The sequence below is a fragment of the Silene latifolia genome, chromosome 3 (genome assembly GCF_048544455.1).
Source record: "Silene latifolia isolate original U9 population chromosome 3, ASM4854445v1, whole genome shotgun sequence".
NCBI lineage: Eukaryota > Viridiplantae > Streptophyta > Magnoliopsida > Caryophyllales > Caryophyllaceae > Silene > Silene latifolia.
This window is the reverse complement of record NC_133528.1, coordinates 97411159-97423859: the sequence shown is the minus strand read 5'-3', so window position 1 is coordinate 97423859 and position 12701 is coordinate 97411159. Positions and strand designations below refer to the sequence as shown.

General features: G+C 35.8%; 1 non-coding gene across 1 annotated transcript; it reads left to right on the top strand.

The window, feature by feature from the left end:
• Window positions 1-2039: 2039 nt before the first annotated feature.
• LOC141650502 (small nucleolar RNA R71) lies at window positions 2040-2146 on the top strand. The gene has a single exon (XR_012546530.1). It is a non-coding gene; the product is annotated as a small nucleolar RNA R71 (small nucleolar RNA).
• Window positions 2147-12701: the final 10555 nt, after the last annotated feature.

The following is a 12701-nucleotide window of genomic DNA, read 5'->3' as shown; positions in this document are numbered from 1 at the left end:
AAAGTTCTTAAATAGACCTTGGCCCTTGTTGTCGGTCTTGATCGATGGCATTACCAATGTAGGGATTAAAAATCCCTTCAAATTCGTCGTCCCAAAGACCACAAACTTCATTAAGTTGATCATTGAAAATCTCTAGATTTGATGGAGACAACTCTCCCAATTTCTTGTCTTGGCTAATGAGGCCATCCTCTTCTTCTTTGCTTGATTTTGATGAGCTTTGCAAGCTCTCCTTGTCACAATTCACTTGTTCTTTGAATGGAGCATCTTCAATTTTCTTCTTCCATTAGAGTTCCGACTTCTTCCTATCATCCTTCCGGCTATAATGATTAATCATGAAACACGGTTCATGCAAATGAGGAGCTCTCATAGTCTTGTCAAGGTTAAAAGTTATACTCTCATCTCCCACTTCTAGAGTGAGCTCACCATGTTTCACATCAATCACCGCACCCGCGGTGTGTAAGAAGCGTCTTCCTAGAATGATTGGAATGTTGGAATCTTCCTCCATATCAACAATTACAAAGTCCACCGGGATGAAAAACTTCCCAATTCGTACGGGAACATCTTCCCATATCCCTAATGGTATCTTCGTCGCTCTATCGGCCATTTGGAGTGTGATATTGGTGCATTTAAGCTCTCCCATCCCCAACCTTTTACTCACCGAGTACGGCATAACACTCACACTAGCCCCTAGATCACATAAGGCTTTGTTAATCGTGGTGTCGCCAATGGTACACGGTATTGAGAAGCTTCCCGGATCCTTTAGTTTTGGAGGTGAACTCCCTTGAAGTATTGCACTACTCACCTTAGTGAAGGCGATAGTCTCAAGTTTCCGGATCGACTTCTTCTTTGTGAGGATGTCTTTCATGTATTTCGCATAGGCCGGCACGTGATTGATTAATTCCGTGAAAGGAATCGAGACTTCCAAATTCTTCACAATTTCCATAAACTTTCCAAGTTGGTCATCAAATTTGGGCTTGGCTTGACGACTTGGAAAAGGAAGTCTAATCACAATGGGCTCCTTCTCCTTGACCTTGTCTTCATTTTTCTTTAAAATTTCTTCTTTTGATGATTCTCCATCCTTGGAGTTTTGCACAATTTCTTCCTTATCACTAGCTTCCACAACTTCATCCTCAACTTGCTTCTTCGGTGCTTCATACCTTGTACCACTTCTCAAGTGAATGGCACTAACCGTTTCATGTCTTGGGGGATTACTTTGAGGTGGTAATTGCCCCTTTTGTCTTTGTGAGCTTGAAGATGCTAGTTGAGTCAATTGCGTTTCCAACATCTTGGTGTGAGCTAGGATGTTGTTGATGGTGGTTTCCTTTGCTTGACTATCTTTTTGCATTTGAGTGAAAAATTCTTGTTGATTCTTTTGCATTTGGAGGACCGCTTTTTGAACATCAAAACCTTGGTCATTTTGGTGATTGTATGGATTTTGATTTTGGTACCCTTGGTTTTGATTGTAAAAGGGTCTTTGATTTTGGTTTCTCATGGGAGGTGGGGTGTATGTTGTTTGAGGGTTTTGAACATTTTGGCTTTTGTATGAGAGATTTGGACGGAATTTGGTGTTTTCATTGTAATAGTTGGAATAAGGGGTACCACTCTTGTATGCTTGGAAAGCATTCACTTGTTCATTTGTTCCCCTACATTCACTTTGGTCATGTCCCAAAGTTCCACAATTCTCACATATCCCACTTGGGATTGATGAAGATGCCGTCATGGCATTAACATGATGCTTTGGTGATTTTGAGGCTTCTTCAAGTCTAGCCATAGCTTTTTCAAACTTCAAATTGATTGTGTCAATGTGAGCACTAAGTTGAGCACCCAATTGAGTAACGGAGTCAACTTCATGCTTTCCTCCTCTAGTAGCCTTGCGAGGTCTACTATATTGTGAGTTATGGACCGCCATTTCCTCAATTTTGTTCCATGTTTGATTGTCATCAACTTCGGTGAACATTCCATTTGATCCCATGTTGAGAATGTTCCTTGAATCTTCATATAAACCGTTCCAAAATTGTTGTACCAAGAACCACTCGCTAAGTCCATGGTGAGGACATGAGCGACAAATTCCCTTGAATCGCTCCCAAGCTTCATACAAAGATTCTTCATCCCTTTGCTTAAAACCTGTAATTTGAGCTCTTAGCATGTTAGTCTTTTCCGGTGGGTAGAATTTTTTGTAGAAAGCTAGAGCCAACTTCTTCCAAGAATCAATTCCGAGAGTGGCCTTATCAAGGCCCTTCAACCATTGTTTCGCGGTGCCAATTAGAGAAAAAGGAAATAAGACCCATCGAATTTGGTCTTGAGTTACACCGGTTTGAGAAATCGCATCACAATAGTCACAAAAGGTTTCCATATGAGAATGAGGGTCTTCACTAGGCATCCCCCCAAATTGGCTCCTTTCGACTAATTGGATAAAGGCGGATTTGGCAATAAAATTTCCGGTTAGATGTTGTGGTGTGGGAGTACCATTGGGTAGGTTCTCCTCGGTGGGTACAAAATGTGATGAAAACTTAGGCATTGTAGGTTGATTTTGTGTGGTATTTTGTAATGGGTTGACCTCACCTTCTCTTGCAAAAGGGTTGATGAACTCAATAGTTGGTTGAATATCTACAACCTCACTAATACCTCTCAAATTCATCCTAGCAAGTCTTCTATTGGTTGTCAAAGTTCTTTCAATTTCACGATCAAAAGGTAACAAATCACCTTGTGACATTCTAGACATGCAAAATATCAAACAACTTGAAAACAATTAAAACAAACCTTGAGGAGTTTTACTTCCCCAAGGCAAAGAAAGACACAACTAATAACAATATAAGGAAAACTAAATCAAGCTAACACCGTCCCCGACAACGGCGCCATTTTTGATGCGGTCGCGACGGTGGTATGGTTATGGTATGATGTCGTTGGGTCGCGTCCAATCAAAACACAATTTATAGCTTCACAAACAACTCTACAATTAGTAAAGAGGCAAGTAAAGGTCGGATCCTAAGGGACGGGAATTGAGATGAGATTTCTATTGAAACTAGTGGTGTCTTAGGGGTGTCACAATTTGGGTTGATGTAGAAGGTCACTAAACTAAAATAGCAATGGAAATAAACAAGCAAGATGAATTAAAAGGTTTGTAAACAATTGATAAAAAGCACTAGGGTGTCATGGGGTCATAGGGGAATCATGGGAATTGATCATACAAACATGTTCTCATATTATAAGCAAGCAATTATTGTTGTGATGGATTGAGTTGGGTTATATCTTACAATCCTAGGAAAGTTTGGGTCCCGGAGCCGAATCGATTAGATTGTACAACACCTACAAGTCAACTTAATCTTCCCTACTCAACAACACGCATGGTCTAATGAGACTCGAGTTGGTTTATGTCTTACAAGTCTCATTGAAAAGATAGGTGATGGGTAAAAAATGCAAGGATTCATAGGCTCGCATTTCATCAAACATAACATGTGCATGAGTTGAGATCAAAACAAGCAAGCAAATAAATCATGAAAGCATATTAATTTAAGCATGAATCATTCCCCATGTTGGTTTCCCCTAATTACCCATTAACCCTATCTAGGTGACTACTCACTCATTATCATGTTGATCATGCTAGCAAGGTTGTCAATCATACCAACAAAATGAAACATGATGAACAAATGAAAGTAATTAACAATAATTAAAAAGGGATTAAGAGGATTATACATACTAATGATTCCAATAATAAAGCAAGAATAAAAGAAGTACTTGATGCTTGATTGAGAGGTTGTCAATCTCCCAATAATAACCCAAATAATCTTCAATTACCCAAAATAAAGGATGAACAAAAGAGAGATTAAGGAAATAAAACTTGTATTAAAACTTGATTAATTGTTGATTACAAAACTAACGAGAGATTTGATTGGTATTAACTACTCTAAGAATTGATAAGAAGAACATGCTCTTCTAATTAGACTAATGGGGTATTTATAGTGGAAATTAGGTGGATGCATTAGGGTTAACTAAGGGCTAAACTAGTAATTACACTTTTTAGATTGAGCAGGGAGAAGCCGGTATTTTTCGAAGGAAGGGCTTCTTTCTTTGTAGCTTGGAGAAGATGAAATTTCGCTGTACTGCAATCCGTGCGTTTTGGAGTCGGGACAGGCGGATTCTGGCAGGGGAAGACGGGCGTCTTCAGGGGAATCCGGGCGGATTCTGTGGCTGCTGTCCCGGCGTTTTTGGAGGAAAATGCACGGATTGTGCTTGTGGAGGACGGGCGGATTCAGGACAATCCGCTCGGATTGTACCTCAGCAATATTTCTTCTTCTTTTCTTCCCTTTTCTTCATAAAATCCTTGGGGATTTCCTCGGGGACTCAAGGATCCTTTCTCGCCATTTGCCCAACTACTATAATATGTACAAAGGCCTTCTAATCTTGTCTCTCCTTGATGCTTGGTCATTGGATTCGATCAATTTAGTCTCGTTTTGCCATGAAAATGCAAGATTCTTACTCATTTCCTACCAAGGGATCAAAATCTCAAAGAATATGCAAAACAAAGAACTAAAGATAATAAATGACCCAAATATGCACTAAAAAGCATGGTAACAAGGCTAATTCAGGGGCTAAATATGCGCTAATTATGGTCACATCACAGGCAATGCAGGGCAAGCTCTCAATTCAACTAGTGCAGGGTCCTATTCTAAGGAAAATTCCGAGGGTTCCAAGTCCGGCCACCAGGGCCAACAGGTCCCACATTTTATTAAGCACAAAAAACTCCTAGGGAGCCAGGATTATTTTGTACTAAAAACTCACAAAAACAGGCTAAGTTGCAGAAGAGGACAATCCAGGAAAAGCAGAAAAGTAAATTGTCATTTATGGCTAAACATTTGAGGAGTGGAGCTGTGAAGTCTTTTGCCATGTCTTACCAAAACAAAGATACTACCTAAAGCAAGGTAAGACCTTAATCTAATCCAAGGATAGCCAGCACCAGAAGCAACCAAAAGAAGCCATTAAGAAGAAGAAACTGTCATTGTCACTCAGCTGTAACCTTTTGTCCCTAGCCTGTTTTACCTTAGTTATTTTACTTTCACCTTGTGCAGCCGTTGTAAAATAGATCACTTGTTTTCATGTATTATGTAAGCAACAAATCCTGGCCCTTGGATGAGATTTCTTAGGGTGTTTTTTGTACTGAACTTGAACCAAGGCCTATATAAGGACCTTCAGCAGTCTGTAATATTCAGACTTTGATTAATGAACAAAAAACCTGAGATTTCTCTCAAGTATTCCAAATCTTAATTTTTGTTGAGTCCTAGAGTTAAGTCAGGCTTGAGAACACTCTTTTAAGTGTTGATTAAGTACTTATGGGTGAGTTTCTTTCAACCTTGTGCTTGCTATGGGTTGTTTGAACCTCATTGTTGTCTTAAATACTTTCCGTGCTTACTGTAATTGTGTCAAACTTAGGGCTTAAATTGTTAGACTAATTTCCTGTGCTTGCTGTGGTTATTAGTTTGATAATTATATCCATTTTACTCCAAAAAATTCAAAAGAAAACAGTCACGTTGTCAATCCTGTGAGAGTGTTTGAATTTGTCTGTACCAGTCTGTTGTGAGAATGTCTAAAAATACTTAGAGAGCTTGAAAAATCCTAAAATTTGGATCAGTGCTAATTTACCATCTTAACTACATTGTCTCCAAATTTCATGAATTGTTAAGTTCATTTACTATTTTTACCAAATTACTGAAGTTCATTGCATTGTTGAGTCAGTCTGTGTTTGTGGCTTTGTCAGGATTTTTCATTTATGTCAAAGGTCCATACTTTACACTGCATTCCCCATCAGTAGTCACAAGCGGTGGAGCCACCGGTTTCTTGGGCGGCCGGCCCCGAGGCATGGTAACAGCTCCAAAGAGCCAAGGTGAACCACTGCGTGTTACCAGAAATCGAGAGGTCTTGGAGTTAGAGAGAAGTTAAAGAGAGAGATGGATATTATTATTATTATTATTATTATTATTATTACTATTATTATTACTATTATTATTATTACTATTACTATTACTATTACTATCATTATCATTATCATCATCATCATCATCATCATCATCATCATCATCATTATTATCATCATCATCATTATTATCATCATCATCATTATTATTATATTATCAACATCATCATCATCATCATCATCATCATCATCATCATCATCATCATCATCATCATCATCATCATCATTATTATTATTATTATTATTATTAGTTGTTTATTATTATTAGACTAGTAATTAGAATACTATAAAAATTAGAACGCAAACACATTAGATTAGTGAGTATATTATTCTCCCACATTTTAGAACCCTAGTGATGAATTTATTTTTCCTCTCCCAATTTTCCTCTAATTAAAGTTGTAATCTTTCTTTGATAATAGTTTAATTCTCCTCTATTTTAGTTTAGATCTACAACTTCTCATTAGTTTACATTTGTTCATTGGGTTATAATTGGAAGACATGAAGAAATTCATCTCCTTTATCAATCCAAGTTCATTACTTTCCTCTTAGTTGGTATAATTCTCATCTTTTGTTTACATGTACTTCACTAGTTTACATTTATTGTCTTACTTGTTCGTCATTCATTCAAAATAGTAATCTTTATCATGTTTACCACGTTTGCATGTGTATTGTTGCACTTTGTTGTTGATTTCTCATCCATGAACATATGTGAGTAGTTTTATCTAGGGCTTAGGGGGATCTTGGGTTGTCAATGTTAGTATTTAGACTCTCATTAGACTCTTCTAATGACAATAAATTTACTAGTAATTTTATGTGATGGTCTAAATCTACAAGCATGCAAGTATATAAGAAGGAAAAAAATCCTTACAATGGCGAGAGAGGCAATATAGGGCGCCACAAAGGTCTCCTACCATTGTAGTCCTTGAGCTTAGAAATATAAATGATTCTCCTTAACTTAAGTCACCAAAATAGATGACCTCCTTTGGTGTACACCCAAGATTAACCCAAATAACTACTAAAATTACTATCTAGGTAATAATAGTAATTAACCTTGTATATTACTACAAATTATTATTACTATAATAATATTTGTTTTGTATTATAATTATGTGAATTATATTTGATGGTGGTCAACACTTCGATCAAGAAGTCTTAAGAAGAAAAGATGACGAAAATAGGTTTCTTTTTCTCTCTTATTTGGCCGGCCAAAGGAGGTCTTTTAAGTTGTTTTTTTGTCTTAATTTTTCGTCATTTGCATGTTGGTATAAAGGGAGGACTTATAGGCAAAAGTAGGAGACACAACAAGTGATATGTGTCAACCAACTTGACACATGGAAGGCCTATAAAAATCGGTCAAGATGGACCTTATTTGGGTCCATTTCGATTTTCGACATTTGTCCCACAAATGCTTATAAGTCTTATATTTAATTATCTTACTTAATTAAATATTAATTTTATTATTTAGCACTTTAATAATACAAATTAACAACTAATGACCACTTGATTATTATACCATTTTATCAATATAAAATGTGTCTTATGAATCCTTATTAGCTAATTTTGCAACCTCTTGTAAATATAAATAGCTAATTACCTCCGCCTCACAATATAAACACATGGCGTATAAAATTAATTAATCAACTATTAATTAATAAATTTTAATTAATATTTATTAATTAATTATCATATAATTAAATAATAAATCTCCTTGGCCCGAGTTCGTAACTCGTCATCAAATAATACATTAACTTGAGTTACTAAAAGCCAATAAATACAAGGAATTAATTAAATTGTATCTTATAGAAATAATTAGTTTTTCCATTTGGGCATCATCCTATAGGTGTGACCTAAAGGGATCAGTTGATCACCGCCGTCACACGACAGTAACGTCAAACTCTAGTCAGCCGAGCATCACCGATGAACGTTGATCAACTGACAAATATATAAAATAAATCCCTGATATTCCTTGTACGAGATTTAGTATGTAGATGCACTATTGTAGAGGACACTCACTCTAACAATCTCCCACTTGTCCGACACAAATGTGCGCTAGCAATTCTATTGTCCAATAATATCTCCCACTCAATGCAAGATGTCTTTCAGGTCGTTCTTGCAAGTGATCATATCATAAAGTGGTTTCCTTGATCAGGAGAATGATTGTCTGACCAGATAATCTACTATAGATCTTATCCGAGAGTGGCCACGCATTTCCAGTCACCTCTCCTCGAGTGGCCTTGAGATAAAATATAACATAAGTGGACAATCCTGTTGACCTATTTTCTTCATTCGATACAGATCACAATGACCCAGTAGATGCCCTTTGGCCTCCTTTAAGGGCGCGACCCAGAGCAAAAACCTAAGCCACCGGAAAACTGCACAAACTTAGACAAATTGTCGCAAGTCTAAGGAATTGACTCGAAGGAATAATTAGAAATCCTTGCCACGACCAGCCAACATAAGGACTCTATAAATGGTCGTTGTCCAACAGAGTGTCACTATATTCCGCCTATGTAATCGACTAGCCATCTCTATGGGCATATGACAGTCGAACTTGTCATCAATCACCTTACAATCTAGTCACTCCGAGATGTAACACCCCCATTTATTTAAGAGCCTTTAGCAAGACATTCCCAAATAAATAAAGGTGTCACCATCTCAGTTGTCTAAGGTAGTAAGTATAAAAGGCAAACAATACAAAAGTACTTTAAGACGATATATTATTAAAGTGCCTCAAAAGGTTTATTACAAATATCCAACTTGATAAATAAATATTATTAAGTACTTTCAACTACAGAGGAATTAAGTAAATAGTGTCTGAATACTAATTAAGGCGATCTCTAGACTCAAGTTATCACGTCCCAAAGCTCCCCTCTAAAGCATCGAGCACTTCTCACAAGCTAACCTGAAAATCAATCTGCTCCCCATTATGGTTCATCACAGGTGTTCACGAATACACAGTCAACCACGGGGTTGAGTAGGATAACCAAACAACAATAACAATAATGATAATACGTTAGCCTCCAACAGAATCAACAATCCAAACCAAGACCTTCATGCTCATACACACATACACGACACACACACGGCACACACACACGGCTTGACCGTGCCACACACACACACACACGTACCATACCGAATTCCAATCCGACACCACACACGGTGTACTGCTCAGGACCATGGCCTACTCCGCACGCCACCATGCCTATCCGACCATCAGACGTACAGGACCACGGCACTTACACATCCCTGTGCCTGACCGACCATAACTGTACAGGACCACGGCTCAATCCCGTGCCTGACCGACCAAACAATCTCAATAACAATGCCAATCTCAATGCTAATCTTTTCACAATCAATCAATAGCAGAGAACAAACCAACAAGATAATCATATGATCATAAGACAACAATGATATCAATATGTTCAAGACAACAATTACGACGATGTGCTCAAGGCAACAAGTGCAACAATAATTCATCTTTCAACAATTCTCCAATTACCAATATAGTAAAGTTGAGTAGTTAACCTACCTCTTAACAAATCTTCTCAATTAAGCAATTAATCAAAAACCCTCTTCAACAAATTCACCACCTAAACAATAATTGAATTATGTATAATTATTAACTAATCTTATTAATAAATTTAAGATGTAAACTACCCAAAACAAATCCCGCAAAACGCCACAAACAACCCCCAAAGCTCACGGCCAAACCGACGGTGGTCAACCCGCCGGTCAACAGCCACCACTCGGCCTCGGTCAACTATAACACCCCTAATTTCCGTAAAATAATTCTTTAATTTTATTTTCCCATATTACATATTTTATTTTCGGGAAAATATCCATCTTTTGCGTATTCGGCTCGTTGGGCTCGAATTTCTATAAAGACCCGCTCCCCCTTGGGTTTTCACGTGTGATTTGGAGAAGGATGGGTGGTTTTGGGCCCAGACTTGATATAAACCTATGACATCTTCTATATATATGAGAGCTAACCTAAACCCTAACTTTTTTTCTCTTATTTCTCACAAAACCCTAAACATAATTCTCTCCTCTATTCTCTCCCCTTGTGCCATGTGCCTCCACTCTCCCTAGGGTTTCGTGTCGCGCCTCTTTCCTCCTCCCTTCATCATCTTTCGTGCTTAGATCGATCCTACTCCTTGGATCTATCTTCTTCGTAAGTTTTTATGTTTCGCGTAGTGTTTATAGTTTTATAGTTTACACACACACACACACACACACACACACACACACACACACACACACACACACACACACACACACACACACACACACACACACACACACACACACACACACACACACACATATATATATAGAGAGAGAGAGAGAAGGGATCATGTTAGTCCACCATATACATATAAGTCCATAAGTTCTATTAAGAGCCTTTGGATGGTGAAAATGGATGGCCAAGATGAACCCACAAAAGGAGTGTTTAATGGCTAATATCACTCATTCTCTCCTCCCTCACTAATCCTCTAATTAATCACTAATTCACTATAACTTCTTTTCCTCTCATCCACTTCTCTCACATATCACACATTTTATTTCCCTTCTCTCTCAAAAACAAAAACAAATCAAAAACCCAAATAAATAAATAATACCCAAAAAACCAATTAAATCGAAACAAAAAAAACCCCAAATAAATAAAAAAAACCCAAAAAACCAAATAAATCAAAAAAAAAAACAAATAAATCACTCACTCCTCTCTTCCTCATCACCACCACCACCCACCACCACCCCACCCGACACCACCCACCACCGACGCACTACCGCCCCACCACCGACGCCGCCGTGGTAATTTTTTAAATTTTTTTTTTTTGTTTTTCATTTTGGTGTTAATTTTTATGTTGAGTCGTTTTTTCTATTCGTTTTTTTTCTTGTCTTTTTATTTATTTATTCTCTCAAATTTCGCCTTTTTATACATTTTTTTTTAAGATCTCGGGTTTTGAAATCTCGTTTTCTTTTTTCGTTTTGGTGTTAATTTTTGTGTTTTGGTTTTCGAATCTCAGTTAACGTTTTTTTTTTCGATTTTGTGTTAAATTTGTTGTTTGGTGTTGTTTTATTTATATTTGTTAACATTAATCTTAGATATACTAAAGTTATTATAATTTATATTTTGACATTTCAAATATCGTCTTATTTTTTATTTTTTAAATCTCGTCTCGTTAAAATTCGTCTTGTTATATAAATTTTTCAGTTTTAGTATTTAAATTTCAATGTATGTTTTTCTTGTTTTATAAATTATTTAGAATCTCGTCTTGTTAAATTTCGTCTTGTTATATAAAATTTTCAGATTTAGTATTTAAATTTCAATGTGTATAGCTTCACTGATATTATACATAACTTCAATTCACATTATGTATAACTTCAGTGACATTATGTGCAACTTCAGTGACATTATGTGTAACTCCAATCCACATTATGTATAACTTCAATGACATGATTTGCAACTTCAATGCACATTATGTGTAACTTCAGTGGCATTATATATAACTTCACTGACATTATGTATAACTTCAATCCAAATTATGTATAATTTTCAGATTTAATATTAAAACTTCAATGTGTATAAATTCACCGACATTATATATAACTTCACTGACATTATGTATAACTTCAGTCCACATTATGTGCAACTTCAATGACATTGTGTGCAGCTTCACTGACATTATCCCTGACATTACATGAAACTTCAGTGGGCTTTAGTGACATTAAGTTCAATCTCATCTTGCTATTGTATTGGTTTTAAATTTGAATTTATATTTGGACTAAAGTTATACAAAAAAGGACTAAAGTTACACTATTATAGACTAAAGTTACACTATCAATGAACTAAAGTTACACACACCAAAAACTAGAGTTACATAAACTCAAGTTATTGTGTTGGTTTCAAATCTGAATTTATATTTGGACAAGAGTTATATAATTTTGGACTAAAGTTACACGATTTTGGACTAAAGTTACACAAATTTGGACTAAAGTTATACAAAAAAGGTCTAAAGTTACACTATTATACACCAAAGTTATAATATTAAGGACTAAAGTTACACTCATAAAGCACTAGAGTTATATGATTTTGAATATATAAATTTAATTTGTCTAATTTTAAGTCAAAATTGTGTAACTTTAGTCCATATTTGTATAACTTTAGTCCAAATTTGTATAACTTTTGTAATTTACATGTAAAACTTTATTTCTTGAGAGTGAATTTTATTAAATAACTCTAGTCCATAGTTGTATAACATTTAGTCCATAAACTTATACTATTTAATCCAAATTTGTGCAATTTTAGTCCCAAAAAAAAGAGAAGTGAGAAGAATAAGAGATTTAATATTTTAAGGGTATAACTTTAATCCTTAATGATATAACTTTTGTCCTAAATAGTGTAACTTTAATGTTTAAAGGGTATAACTTTAGTCATAACTAGTGTAGAACCCGTGCGAATGCACGGTATTTTAGATTGTCGTGTGTAGAGAACTTAACAATTAGAGCTAATAATAATATATAAATGAACTTTGAGTTTTATTTTTAATTATCTACAATTGCTAATGTGTAAAAATACTAAGAATTAAAATAGAGTGAGTTTTGCATTTTTACTCGAAATAAGTTTACGATTTAAAAAATAAGATTGTTAGTTTAATTACAAAAACTTATGGTTATTTTTATGCATTTGAAGCATATAACTATTTTTTTAATTTTTATTATAATATAC